This window comes from Sus scrofa, chromosome 1, assembly GCF_000003025.6.
Source record: "Sus scrofa isolate TJ Tabasco breed Duroc chromosome 1, Sscrofa11.1, whole genome shotgun sequence".
NCBI lineage: Eukaryota > Metazoa > Chordata > Mammalia > Artiodactyla > Suidae > Sus > Sus scrofa.
In genome coordinates this window covers 222,977,685-222,990,217 of record NC_010443.5, presented here as the reverse complement: position 1 = coordinate 222,990,217, position 12,533 = coordinate 222,977,685, and the positions used below count along the sequence as shown (strand labels likewise).

The 12,533-nt window shown below is 42.3% G+C and overlaps 1 protein-coding gene across 4 annotated transcripts in view; it reads left to right on the top strand.

The window, feature by feature from the left end:
• Positions 218-12,533, top strand: part of APBA1 (amyloid beta precursor protein binding family A member 1) — a 231,493-nt gene continuing 219,177 nt past the window's right edge. The window contains exon 1 of one of the 4 annotated variants that reach the window (XM_021064697.1): positions 218-472. The gene's annotated coding sequence lies outside the window, so the exon portion shown is untranslated. The remainder of the gene's footprint in view (positions 473-12,533) is intronic. The other 3 variants (XM_021064688.1, XM_021064677.1, XM_021064701.1) reach the window with 3 other exon arrangements.

Genomic DNA, 12,533 nt, shown 5'->3' with positions numbered 1-12,533 from the left:
CAAGAGGCAGCAGAGCCAGGCACGCCCACCCGCGTCGGGACCGGGGCGCTTCAGAGGCGGCGCGTGGAGGACACCGCCCAACTGCTTAGGGCTCGCGCGCCGCGCGTGCGCGCGGGTGGGCGTGGGAGGCAGGGCGCTCCTAGCACGCGGCGTGCGCGCGCGCGCTCCCCGGGGCACCCTCCCTCTCCAGCCGGCCGGCTCGGCCCCGGCGCGCGTCACGAGGGGCGGGCGGCGGGCGGGAGGGTGGGGAGAAGGGGGTGGGGCCGCGGGACCGAAGGGGCCCGAGCGGCGGCTGCAGAGCCCTAGCCCGAGATTGGCGAGGGAGGCTGAGGTCGTGGCGGCGGCGGCGGGAGAAGATGGTGGCAGTAGAGGTAGGAGCGGCTGGAGTGGAGCTTTATTCCCAGGCTTGGCACCAACGCTGTCATTAGCGCCGCCTGCTCCCGCGGGCCCGCGGACCCAGCTGTCAAGCAAGGTACCACCGCCAGGGAGGGGTGGGTGAATGGGGGCTCTCCGGCGCTGATGCTGCCCCCGACTGAGCCCCGGTCCTAGCGGAAGGGTGCCCCCGGGCGCGAGAGGAGCTGCGAGGAACAATAGTGCGGATAAGAGGGGACAGCCGGCGACATCCAGAGGGCAGTGCCTTTAGCCACGGAGCTAACGGGGCGGGGGAAGGAGGCGTTGAGAATTGGGATGCCGGGTGTCCGGTGCTTGCTGAAATGCAGTGCTTTGGGGACAGCGGCGGGCCTGATGACAGTCATGGCAGGAGTGTGTGTGTGTGTGTGTGTGTGTGTGTGTGTGTGTGTGTAAAAGGTAGAGCCTAAGGGATGGGGATGGCGAATGAAAGGTGTTGGGGGACGACATTTCCAGGAATCCCCGCTAGGAACCCTCAGCTCTTGGCTGACTGTGAAAAAGAGTGTGGTGATGGCAACGATGAAGTGGGCAGGAGGCACTTGGTGTGTGAATGTGGAGGGAGACAGCAGGGTGGGTGCGGATTTGTAAAATACCATGTGTGTGAATCTGTGTATGTGTGTGATTGTGTCCACGCTCCTCAAACTGCTCTCCAAATCCAGAGATCTGCGGGTGCCCCGACTTGCTGTCACCCGTTTACTGTGGGACACTGTTTGTTATTTCCATCCTGCAACTCTGAGTACCTTCTCTGTTCTGCTCCTGCCCCGTGGATGGCCGGGTGTGGGGATTCTCACTTCTCCTCACTCACCCTCACTTCCCCCTGTTCTCACATGTCTTTTGACATGGGGATGTGGAAGTGTGACTGTGGCTTTGGACCCATGGCAGAGAAAGAGGGTAATGGTTACCCTTTCTGGGCTTTCTGAAAGGTTTTGAGGGGAGCTTCCATCCTGTGACACCTCTCCTCTGTTCAGCCCCTGCTCTGTAAGGGTCTTAGATGCCCTGACACTGCAGTTTCTATTGTTTATCTCTGGTCTGACCTGAAGGAGAAGGGTCTTTAATGGCCACATCCCTCTCTCTTTCCCCCAACTTTGAATGTCAACTAGACCTTCTTCTTCCACATTTAAATACTGGAAATCTTATGGCTGAAGAATATGGTCTTTATGTTTATTCTTGTAGCATGAACTCTAGATGTGTGTATAAGAGATGGGAGGGGTGGTATTTAAAAGACGAAAAGATCCTACTGAGAAATATTTGGTACCCTCCTTGGTCAACGTCACACAGGCAGGGCGTTTTCCTTAGGAAAAGGGATACTTTATTTCTACTCCTGGTGTCATCTACTCTTCCAGGCTTCACAATGACTAGGTGGTACCATGTATTATTCCAGAACTGAAATCCCCCAAGACTCATGGTGGTGAGGTCCCAGGTCAGTGCGTAGTCAATGTAGCCTGCTAGTAGGGAATTTGGAAAATGTCAGGCTGGGAATAAGTCACCCAGTGGGAGCCAGGACACAGAATTGCATCCAGAGTCAATAGCTGTTTAATTGTCTCTGCGTGATAAAGATAGGCTTGTGTGGGGCTGGGTAGAGAGCGATAGGAAGGGAGATAGCATATTCATATATGTGTCCACTGCAGTTTGGCTCCCTGCTCCTGTGTTTCTCCTGCGGTATTTATAGAAATGAATGTACCTTTCCACTTAGTATCTTGATATTTCTTTATTAAAATGTCATGAGACTAGATTAACCTGCTTAGAACATATTTTAATCATAACACCTTAAATTCTACTGCATTGCTGTCGGAATCCAAACTGGCTGCCCTGATCCTTTTGAAAAGCCTGTAAGCAGTCATAGCTACACAAGTAAGTATACAACACATTGGCATCAGAGCTTTCTTTCTCTTTAAAAAAAAAATCGTTTTATTTTCTTTTTGCAGGAGTTGCATTGAAAATAATAATAGGAAAATAATAATAGGGCTGTCCACATATTTTTTTTCTTCCCATTTATCTTCTCTTAATTAATGATGATCTGTAGATCGGGTTTTCTTGGAGCTGTGAACATTAAATTTCCCACGTCAAGTCAAGTCTTGTAAAATTTTAATGGGAGGTTGTTGGACTGCATCCAGGATTTAAGGATAGATTTATAAAAATGAATTTTAATTCTTAGTTCTTCACTCTCATTAGTTCTGCTGATTTCTTCCTGAGAAAAGTACTTTGGAGTGTAAAAGGCATTCTCAGAGGTTTTGGATTTTCTAAAAAATAGTTGGCATCTTTATATCTGCAGGTAAAATTCAGAGATGTAAATGTCTAATAAGACAGTTTAAGAATATTATTAATTATCAAGATAAATAAACTGTTTTGAAAAAGAATAATTATACAACAGCACAGTTGATGACTCAAGAATTAGTGATTTTCTTTCTGACATAACTGTGATAATTTTTAAAATGCACTACTTAGCTTCCTAAAGTTGGGACTATTAAGGTTAATGATATAGCTTGAATCCTGTAATTCAGTCTGAGAAATAGTTGTACCTTTTGCTGTGGTCTGCAGCAAGCCATTTGTTTTGCATGGATGCATTCTCTTCATTTAAAGAAGCCTTAATTCTTTTCCTTGCCACCATTGGGTCTCTTAAAGAAGTATATTTTTCGGAAGACTTAGAAATAAGGGACATTTGAAAATCGACCTATGAGGGCAAAAGGAATAAACCCTGGTACCATGAGGAGGTGGGACTTAACTTCCACAAGGAAAAAGTAATTGTTCTTAAAATTGAGAGAATTTCATGCCCCAAAATCCAAAGTTAACCCTTTGGGTTACTGTCATTAATTTACAAACATGTTAGTTGCCTACAACATCTCAGGCACTGTATGCTTTTGGATAGGGCTCAGGAAATGTTATGAGGCCTGGAGATTTGAGGAATAAGGAGACTTAGATCCTGCCTGGAAGGAGAGACAGGGGGACGTTCATGTAACTAACTATAAGAATGGTGGAAAATGATTAAATGCTGAAAAAGCTATCTGCTTGTAGAGCTGTAGGAGTTCACAGGATACAACAATGACTTCAAAAGGAAGAATCAGGAAAGATTACTTGAAAGAGGGAGACTCTGAGTGGAGGAATTTGAGCTGGCAGGGAAGGAAAGGCATACTCAGGAAGGAAGAGCAGAGCAAAGACCTGGTGGTGGCCTTTAAAATGGCAAGTGTGGCAAAAGGAAAATCAAATATAGCACTTCACTCAATACCGTATTTATCCTCAGTGTGTGCTCACAGAGGACAGAGTGGTGTGTCAATTATTTCTCAATAAAAAGAATGATAGCACTTTGGCTGGAGTGCAGGAGATGGCCAGAAACGTAATGAGACGTAAGGTAAGAAAGAGAGGGTCAGTCAAGGTTGTGTGACGCCTTGTATATGAATTGTATTCAGTAACTACCAGGGAACCTTAGCAGCTTCTGAGGAGGAGGGTTGACAAGACCAGAACTGTGCTTCAGGGAGAAAATCTTGAAGCATTGTGTTGGATGTAATGAAATGAGGAAAGACTGGCAGTAGTGAGACTAGATAGACTCTGTTGTCAAATCAGGGATAAGAGGAAATGAGGCAGTGGGAGTGAAGGGGAGAGGGAAGACTCAAGAGACAGTGTGCAGGAATAATCTGAACCCTGAGCAGGGAAATCAAGGTCATTGTCAGGCTCTGCCGAGAGAATGATTGGGTCATTGTCAGGAAGGATCTTCAGAGGAGGATGAGGAAGAGGGGGGAAAATAAATTTTATTTTGGGTCTGACAGGTTTGTCCAGATGAAGGGACTACAATACAGGTGTAAGTCACGGAGGGAGGTTAGAGCTACAAAGAGAGATTTGTAAATCATCTACTTAGGAGTGATTTTAATGGATAATAGGGAAAACAGCAAGAAGAGGCAAAAGATAAGGAATGTCTGTGTGTTTGAGAGGAAAAGAGAAAAAAAAAAGGGTGTGAAGAATACTAAACAAGGGGCAGCTAGAGAAATGTGGTGGCAGTAGTATGATGTTATGGAAGCTGGAAAAGGTGAGGGTTGCACCATCATTCTTACGGCTCGCCCAAGTGGGTGAAGGTGCAGTGAAGAAAAGCCATTGAATTTGACCCCTGGCTTTCCTTAATTGTCTTTGAACGTGGTGGCCGTGCAGTCAGGCTGTGAGGGGTTGAAGAATGGAGGATGATGCATATGGAAGGCAGTGAGGACAGACTTAATTAATAAGTGAGGTGATACATCCAGGGCAGGGCATAGTGTAGAAAAATAATGCTTTAGTGTAGGAAAACTTGAGCCTACTTTATAAGCAGAGGAAAAGAAACCATTGAAGGGAAGAGCAGTTGAAAATGTAAGGGAGAGGCTAAACTGATGGAACGGAATCTTCAAGAAGATGGGAGCACACTGGATGAACGCAAAAGGACTCTTTTGAGGCAGGAGCAATGGGAACTTGGAGGTAGAAGGAAAAGAATTTCTCCCAGTCTTCCAGGTCAAGTCAAAGAGTGGTGAGCAAGTTGAGGCCATGGTAGAATAACGAAGACTTAGACTATATGCTATAGAAATGGAGCAGTGAGTCAATTAGGGGTGAATAAAAGTTTACCACCCGGCTCTGAGGGCCTCCTGGTTTTAGAGAGCATGACTATGTAGTAAAATTAATTAGCTGTCTATGGTTAGAGTTTGACAACTACTTATGTCAGTTTGTAAAAGTGATCATGAAATGTTGTCAAATACAGTGGTTCCTCCTTCCCTTAAACTCACTGAAAAGAGAAAAATATTTGCCTTTAAAATTAGTTGAATGAAAGACTCCACCCGAAGTAGTTCCTGTGACTGTTCTCTCTCAGGGATTGCTGACTTCAATAAATAAAGGTTATAATAAAATAAAGGGAAAAATATACGTATTAAAAAAAAAGATGAGTTTTCCCTATCTATAATTGCAAGTATGACAAAAGGAAAAGCAAATACAGCATTTCACCCAACACCATATTTATCGTAAGCACTCAGTAAATATCTCTCACATGAATAAATTATTTTATTTTTTTAGTAAGGTAGGTACAGTAGTATCTAAGATCTAAAATTTTAGGATTTTTTCCTGTTTATACCATGGACATTGAATGAGTTGTATTCCATGGCCTATTCAAGTTTATGATAGAATAAAAACTTTTATTTTTTTCATATCTACTACACTGAAGCCTTATAAATATTTTTTTCACTAGATAATTTTGAACCCTTTAGACCCTTGAGTTATATGGTCATGTCATGATTCCAGACAAGTTTATGGAAATTCAGCTGTGGTGAGTGATGATCTTGAGGTTCTACTGATGAAATCATTTATTCATTCCTTCAGCAAATGTTCAATGAGCACTTTCTCTCTGACATTCACTGTTCTCTCTCTCATTTTTTTTTTGCCTGCACTATTCAAAGAAGTATTTTGTGTATTTATTTTTAAAAATTTTATTGGAATACAGTTGACTTACAAAGTTGTGTTAATCTTAGGCATACAGCAAAGTAAATCACTTATACATATACATATATATGTAGGATACATCCATTCCTTTTCAGATTCTTTTCCAAAACAAGCTAGCACACAGCACTGAGTAAATTTCTCTGTGCTATTCAGGGGGTCCCATTACCCATATATTCCATAAGTAATAGTGTGTGTATATCAATACCAACCCCATAATTTATCCCCGCCCCATTTCCCTTTTGGTCAACCTAAGTTTGGTTTTGAAATTTTTGAGTGTTTCTGTCTTATGAGTTCTACCATATCGTTTCTATTAGATTTCATATATTAGTGATCTCATATGACATTTGTCTTTGACTTACTTCATATGATCTTTTCTAGGTCCATCCATGTTGTTGCAAATGACATTATTTCATGCTTTTTTTTTTTTTTTTTTTTTTTTTGGTCATTCACTGTTCTTGTTCCAAGGGATTCAGCAGTGGGGAAAGTCCCTACTCCCACAACCTCTCAGTAAGAGGAGATCAAAAAATAAATAAGCAAATATATGTCAGGTGGTGGCAAGCTCTGTGAAGAAAGCAAGGAAGGAGCTGAGTATGACAGTGTAAGATGTGCTGTTATTTTATATCGGGTGGTCAGAGGAGGCCTCAAGCAGAGAGAGCTTAAAGAGGTGAAGAGTAAGCTATGCAAGTATTTGGGAAGTGCTTGGCATGATCAAGGAAGCCTGACTTGTTGCCTTGCTTCACGTGTCCATGTGGTATCACACGTGATACATGAAGAGGGCACTTAGGGGCCGGACGATGTGATGCTTTGCCTTTTGGTATTGAATCAGAGGCCTATAAGCTGCATCACTGTGTCCCACATTTGGGCTGACCTGTGGGTGAGTCACTGCTGGGTTTTGGAAATATAGGTGTCCTCAATCAAACATTTAAGTTAGAAAATTTGAAAAGTGGCTCTAAGTAGTGATGAAACAGTAGTTAACTAGAAGTAGCCCCTGTCTTGGAGTGCACATCACTCTTCTGCGGCCTGAAGCTTCTTTAGTTATAGGGCTTCTTTTCTTCTTCGTCCTCATGCCTCATTCTCAAGTTTAAGGTCTTTGAAACTAGTACTCTATTTTGTTTATCTGAGCATACCCTACAACCCATAGAAAAAGTTTGCATTGGTAAGAGATCATTAAATACTTATTGTAAGGAATGGATGAGACATTTCCAAAGATCTAAGCAATTTAGGTGTGAAGAATGAGGGTAAAACTCTTCACCTTGATTTGTGCAGACAGTTGTTTTTTCAAAGAGGACGCAAAATCACCACATGATGCTAAGTAGTTTATGCACGCAGGGCCTGAGACAGGGACTTGGGTACAAGTATTCTCTTTGGGAGTGATCCCAAGAAGCATACCTGAACGATTGCAGAAAATGAGACAGAGAAGGAAGGAAAACCAGTAAGAGGCAAGTTAATGAGCAGGTTACCTTTGTGCACAATGGAGGTTCCATTCTTTACGATTGTCCACCAAGCAGCGAGGAAACTGGGATTGTATTCACCACTTAATACTGGGGGCATTAAGTTCCTAACATTTTAGTGCTGCCAAGATTAGCCTGAGCAGGCTTTGGAGGCACCAGAGAAAGCCCTTGGGTAAATAAGCAGAGAGCAGAGCAGGCTGGAGGCAGGCAGCTGCCAGTGGGCAGCTCTTTCAGAGCTACAGGTGTCTCAGAAGTAGGCTGAGGCGACTTGAGGCAGCAGTCACAGTACTGTTCCACATGGTCAGGGACATCATAGGGAATTCTTTACAGAGAAGAATTTGATGCCAGTTACTGGTATTTTATTTTAGGATTGTAGCAGCTTCCTGCCATTCAAGTTTGCTCACAAGCCAACTCTTGACAATCCTCAGTTATTCAGGATGATATCACCACATATGCCCTTTGTGTAAGGTACCTTGCATTTTAAGATGATCCCCAATTTTCCAATGAGATGGTCTTTTAAAAGGTTTTATGTCAACTTGATTATGGATATTTTAGGGACATAAAGGATGAAACGTCTACTTGTATTTGTTAATTTACTTGCATATATTTAAAATCACATTATCTAAATTAGTAAAAATATGACATTCTTCTACCTTCACATTTTACTAAATCATTTATTCGAATGTTTCATATGTTTCTTTGACTTCAGAGTCTTTTTGATCATTAGGCCGCATTTGGCATATTCATTTCTATGTAATTTGTTTGAAATATAGTGCTTCTTGAATTTCCATATGATGTTGCCACGACAGACTTTCTAAGCTATGTGTGCCCATTCGCACAGCATAAGAACAATCATTTTTCCCCTTTATTCCTATAGATATATATATGTGTGTATGATATCTGCAACTGAGCACTTCTTCATGACTTGTTTAAGGACATACAATACATGCAGTTGTGAAGAATATTTGCTTAAATTGGTGTTAAAATCTTGGCTCCCCTTATTCATTCATTCATCTCTTGTATTTCATCCTGTGACCTTCATAAGCATCCCTATCTAGTATTGATTTCAGCTGTTTCTGGTTATCTTCAAATAGTTCTCAAGTAACCTCTGAAACATACATCTCCTTTTCATAAAACATTCAGTCTTACTAGGTAAATGTTTTTGACACTGTTTCTCCCTTTAAAATCAGTTGCCCTCACATCTAGCATTAATGAATTGCTTTATTTCCATTCCTGTTGTCTTGGAGATAATAACCTTTTTGCTTTTGGCATTCAGAAGGGAGTAATTGAGAGAATACCTCATAACATGGGAGACTTTACATGGAGTTAAACACAAGGTGTCTTTCTCTTTTCCAAAACCTAATTTTGGAGGAACTAGAAATCTCATCTTATTTTTGTTTTGTTTTTGTTTTCTTTTATTTTTAATCTTATGGCCACACCCGTGGATATGGAAGTTCTCCAGCCAAGTATTGAACCGAACACAGCTGCAACCAGTGCCACAGCTGCAGCAATGCCAGATCCTTTAACCCACTGAGCCAGGCTGGGGATGGAGCCCTCACCTCTGCAGTGACACGAGTTGCTGCAGTCAGATTCTTAACCCATTGCACCATGGTGGGAACTCTTCATCTTATTTTTGCACATGCCCAGGGACCATGGGAAGTTATTGAGGATGGTGGTGGTAAAACATCCCTTCCTGCAAAGTCTTCTCTCCAGCCTCCTCCTCTCCTGCTCCATGGTGGATTAATTAGTGTGAAAAATACACCAATGTATTTTTCCAAGGGATTAGCCATCATTCTGAACAATGTAACCATTTATGTTTCTGACTTTTGATAAATTTTGTATCCCAAGATTAATTCTGTTTGACAGATACACTTTATTTTAAAGAAGAGATATACTTGGCAAGATGTGCAGAAATCCTTTTCTTATAAATCACAACATAACTTAAATGCAGAAGAGCTTATCATTTAAAGACATTCCATTCAATAGAATAATTATCTCTTCACATGGCTATTCAATGAATTAGGATTTTTATTCTGGATTCACACTCTATTCCTGCCTTTAAACTTGTTTGACCATGGTCCCTAGTGAGAATACAGTTTACATCACGGTCTAGCAATATAGATGAGTGTGTGTAAACACCCACACTCACACACACACACAAACATATCACTGAAACAAAAGTTTCACTCAACAATACTTGTCCTTTATTATGTGTATCACATCTGGATGCTTTCTGTTCTATTCTGTTCTATTCTATACGGTTGTCTACCCGCTAAACTCATTTCAGCTCTAATGGGTCCTGACATGCAGTTTAAGAAACACTGTTCTATTGTATTAAAGCCATCAGAAGAGCGCTGATTTCCTTATAGTATGAAATAATTTCACATCAGAGCTCTTTAAAATTTGTTTCAAATCATTAGCATATTTGGATATTTGGTAGTGTGAGTGTATGAGGTCATAATAATACTAAAGGGAAACTTTATTTTTTGAGTAAATGTTTTTTTTTTTTTTTCCAAAAAAAGAAGTGATTAGTGTGGAAAGTGGAGTAAGATGAATGGATTGGTCCTGAAGTCTAGCAACTTTCCTAGGCTGTGCAAACTCACGGCTTGCAAGATCACCACTCACGGGTCTGGCTGGTCTCTCCTCACAGTTCTTTCCTGTCCTCCTCCCTTTTTGCTTGTTTCCTAAGCCTCACCCTCAACCTCAGGAGTTCTAAATGTTCAGTTCAATTACTCAATTCCCACTTTCAACCTAGTATATTTCTTCCTAAATGTGAAACTAGTTTTTACACCCACTTTTCTTCCGATAACTGGAAGGTACAAGAATCTTTTTTCCCTGAGCTAATACCTGGGGGAGGGGGTTGTCCTAAAGAAGGAAGAATTTGTTCCACTGGTGGAATATTTCTATAGCATTGGGTGGAGCAAAGGTCTAACCTAGTCTGATGTTCACATGTGATGGGACTCTTATTGGCTCTCCTGTTGTCTCATGTAAGTACGTGTCAGTCTCCGTTTTAAAAGTCCAGTAGTTTACCCACCCAGTGAATGAAAGCAGGTTAACGTCATAGCTATAAAGTGGCAGGCATTGTGCTGAGCAGTATACACAGTTAACTCATTTGCTTCTCATACTCATCTCATGCTTCATAACCACATCAGGAGAGGACTTATATTACACACGGGACTTGAGGCCCTCAGAGATGCTCTCCGTGACTAAAGGACAGGGCAACAGGGACTCCCCTGAGGTCCAGGGATAGGAGAAGGCCCCAATAGCTCCTGGTCCCCAAGTGTCCTTTGTCCTGCTGCCTGGCAGAAGCCTCCCCCCCCCCCGCCCAGCTGGACTCCCTTGTTTATAATGCCCTTATTTCACATGGGGTGTGTGTGTGTGTGTGTGTGTGTGTGTGTGTGTAACTGTTGTACCAGCATCTCTCCAATCTCCACACCATGGGGTGGAAAGATTCAAGACAGAAGTAATGTGGTGCTGCCAACCCTGGACAAGTCTCTAGATTGGGCTGAGCCTCAGCATCCCCAGCTGTAAAAGGGGGGATAATGAAACCTGCCCTTCTCTTCTCTTCCTATACAGGGCCACTGGGAGGATCACATGAGATAGAAGGAGTTATAGGAAAGTAAGGTAGATGTGTCACTTCCTTCATAATGACCTTGGGCAGAGGTGATATCACTCTCTTCTAAGCCAGGGGTCAGCAAACTATTTCTGCATGGGGCCAGATAATAAATAGGTTAAGTGGGTGCATGGCCTGTGTCGCCACTTCTCAGCTCTGCTGCTATAGTGCAAGAGCAGCAGTAGGCACTGTGTGAACCAACGAGCAGGGCTGAACTCCAATACGACTTTATTTATGGATGTTGAGATTTGAATTTCGTATCACTTTCACTTGTCACAAAATTTTGATTCCTCTCTTGATTTTTTTCCAGCCATCTAAAAATGTAAAGCCACTCCCAACTCCCGGGCACTGGGCCAGATATGTCTCATGGAATTTAGCATGCTGACTCCTGATGTAAATGCTCATAGCACTTCGAACCACTTGTTAGCGAGCAACCCCAGTTCACTTTGGACTGCAGCTGTGCACACTCACTTTATTCCATCCTTCTCTTGTCCTTCCACAGTGTACACCCACCCACCAGCATTGTTTTCATCTCCTTTAGCACTGGAAAGGTGAATAGCACATGATACTCTGCAGACCCATACACATGTGTGTAGTACATATTTAGGGAATAAACGGGGATAAGAAAATCTGTTGCTTTTCTATGTATCTCATTTTTCATCTTTAAAGGAAATTCTTCCTGTTGCCTAGTAAATTTGGGGAATGATTGAGTTAACGTTTTGCAATTAAATTTAAGGGCTTTAGGAATCATGTTTTCTCCCCTGCTGTTAACCAAAAAAGGAAAAGAATGCCAGGGAAGAAAGAAAGGGAAAACAAGAAACAAAACCAGCATTTCAGCATAAAAAGGGCTTATTAGAGAATAATTGAAGTGGCCAAACGTTTAGCTTTTTGTCCCTGGGGCTTTCTGTCACTCTGGAGGCTGAAGTGCCTTGTGCCTCAGCTGCCAGCAGCCCTGCTTTTTGCTGTGCTTTCCCCCTGACCCTCAGTTTTTTTCTTTTCTTCTTTTGGCCACAGCCTGCAGCACCTTGGTGTGGGACCTCAGTTCCCAGATCAGAGATTGAACTTGGGCTGCAGCAGTGGAAATGCCGAATCCTAACCACTGGGCCACCAGGGAACTCCCTTTCCCCAAAACTTAACTCAGAGGCCAGAACTCTGCACTTGGCTATAAAAAAGATGGAATGATAGAATGTACTTTATCTTTTCATCTGTGCTTCCTCAACATGGACCAAGGAGTTACATCTCTTAAGAGCAAAGCCTTAAACACTACTTCTGTTTTACTTCTTAGCAGGTACACAGACTCTGGAGTGGAAGTATAGGAATATATGTATCATCTAAAATTTTCTTCTCAAAATGATGTGGGCAGAAACTAGATGGAGTAATTACAGTGGTGTGTGTGTGTGTGTGTGTGTGTGTATGTTATTTTTCCAAATAGTCTATGAAAATATTACTCTGTTCTGTCATCAGCCAATTATATGTGTGTGTGTGTGTGTGTGTGTGTGTGTGCACGTCCGTGTATTTAAGGGATGGGAAGAAAGGAATATGCTAGAACATTGGAACTAAAATCATTAATAGTGTATACCCCTTATTAAAATTTGTTAGGAAAAGAACAATTAGATCAG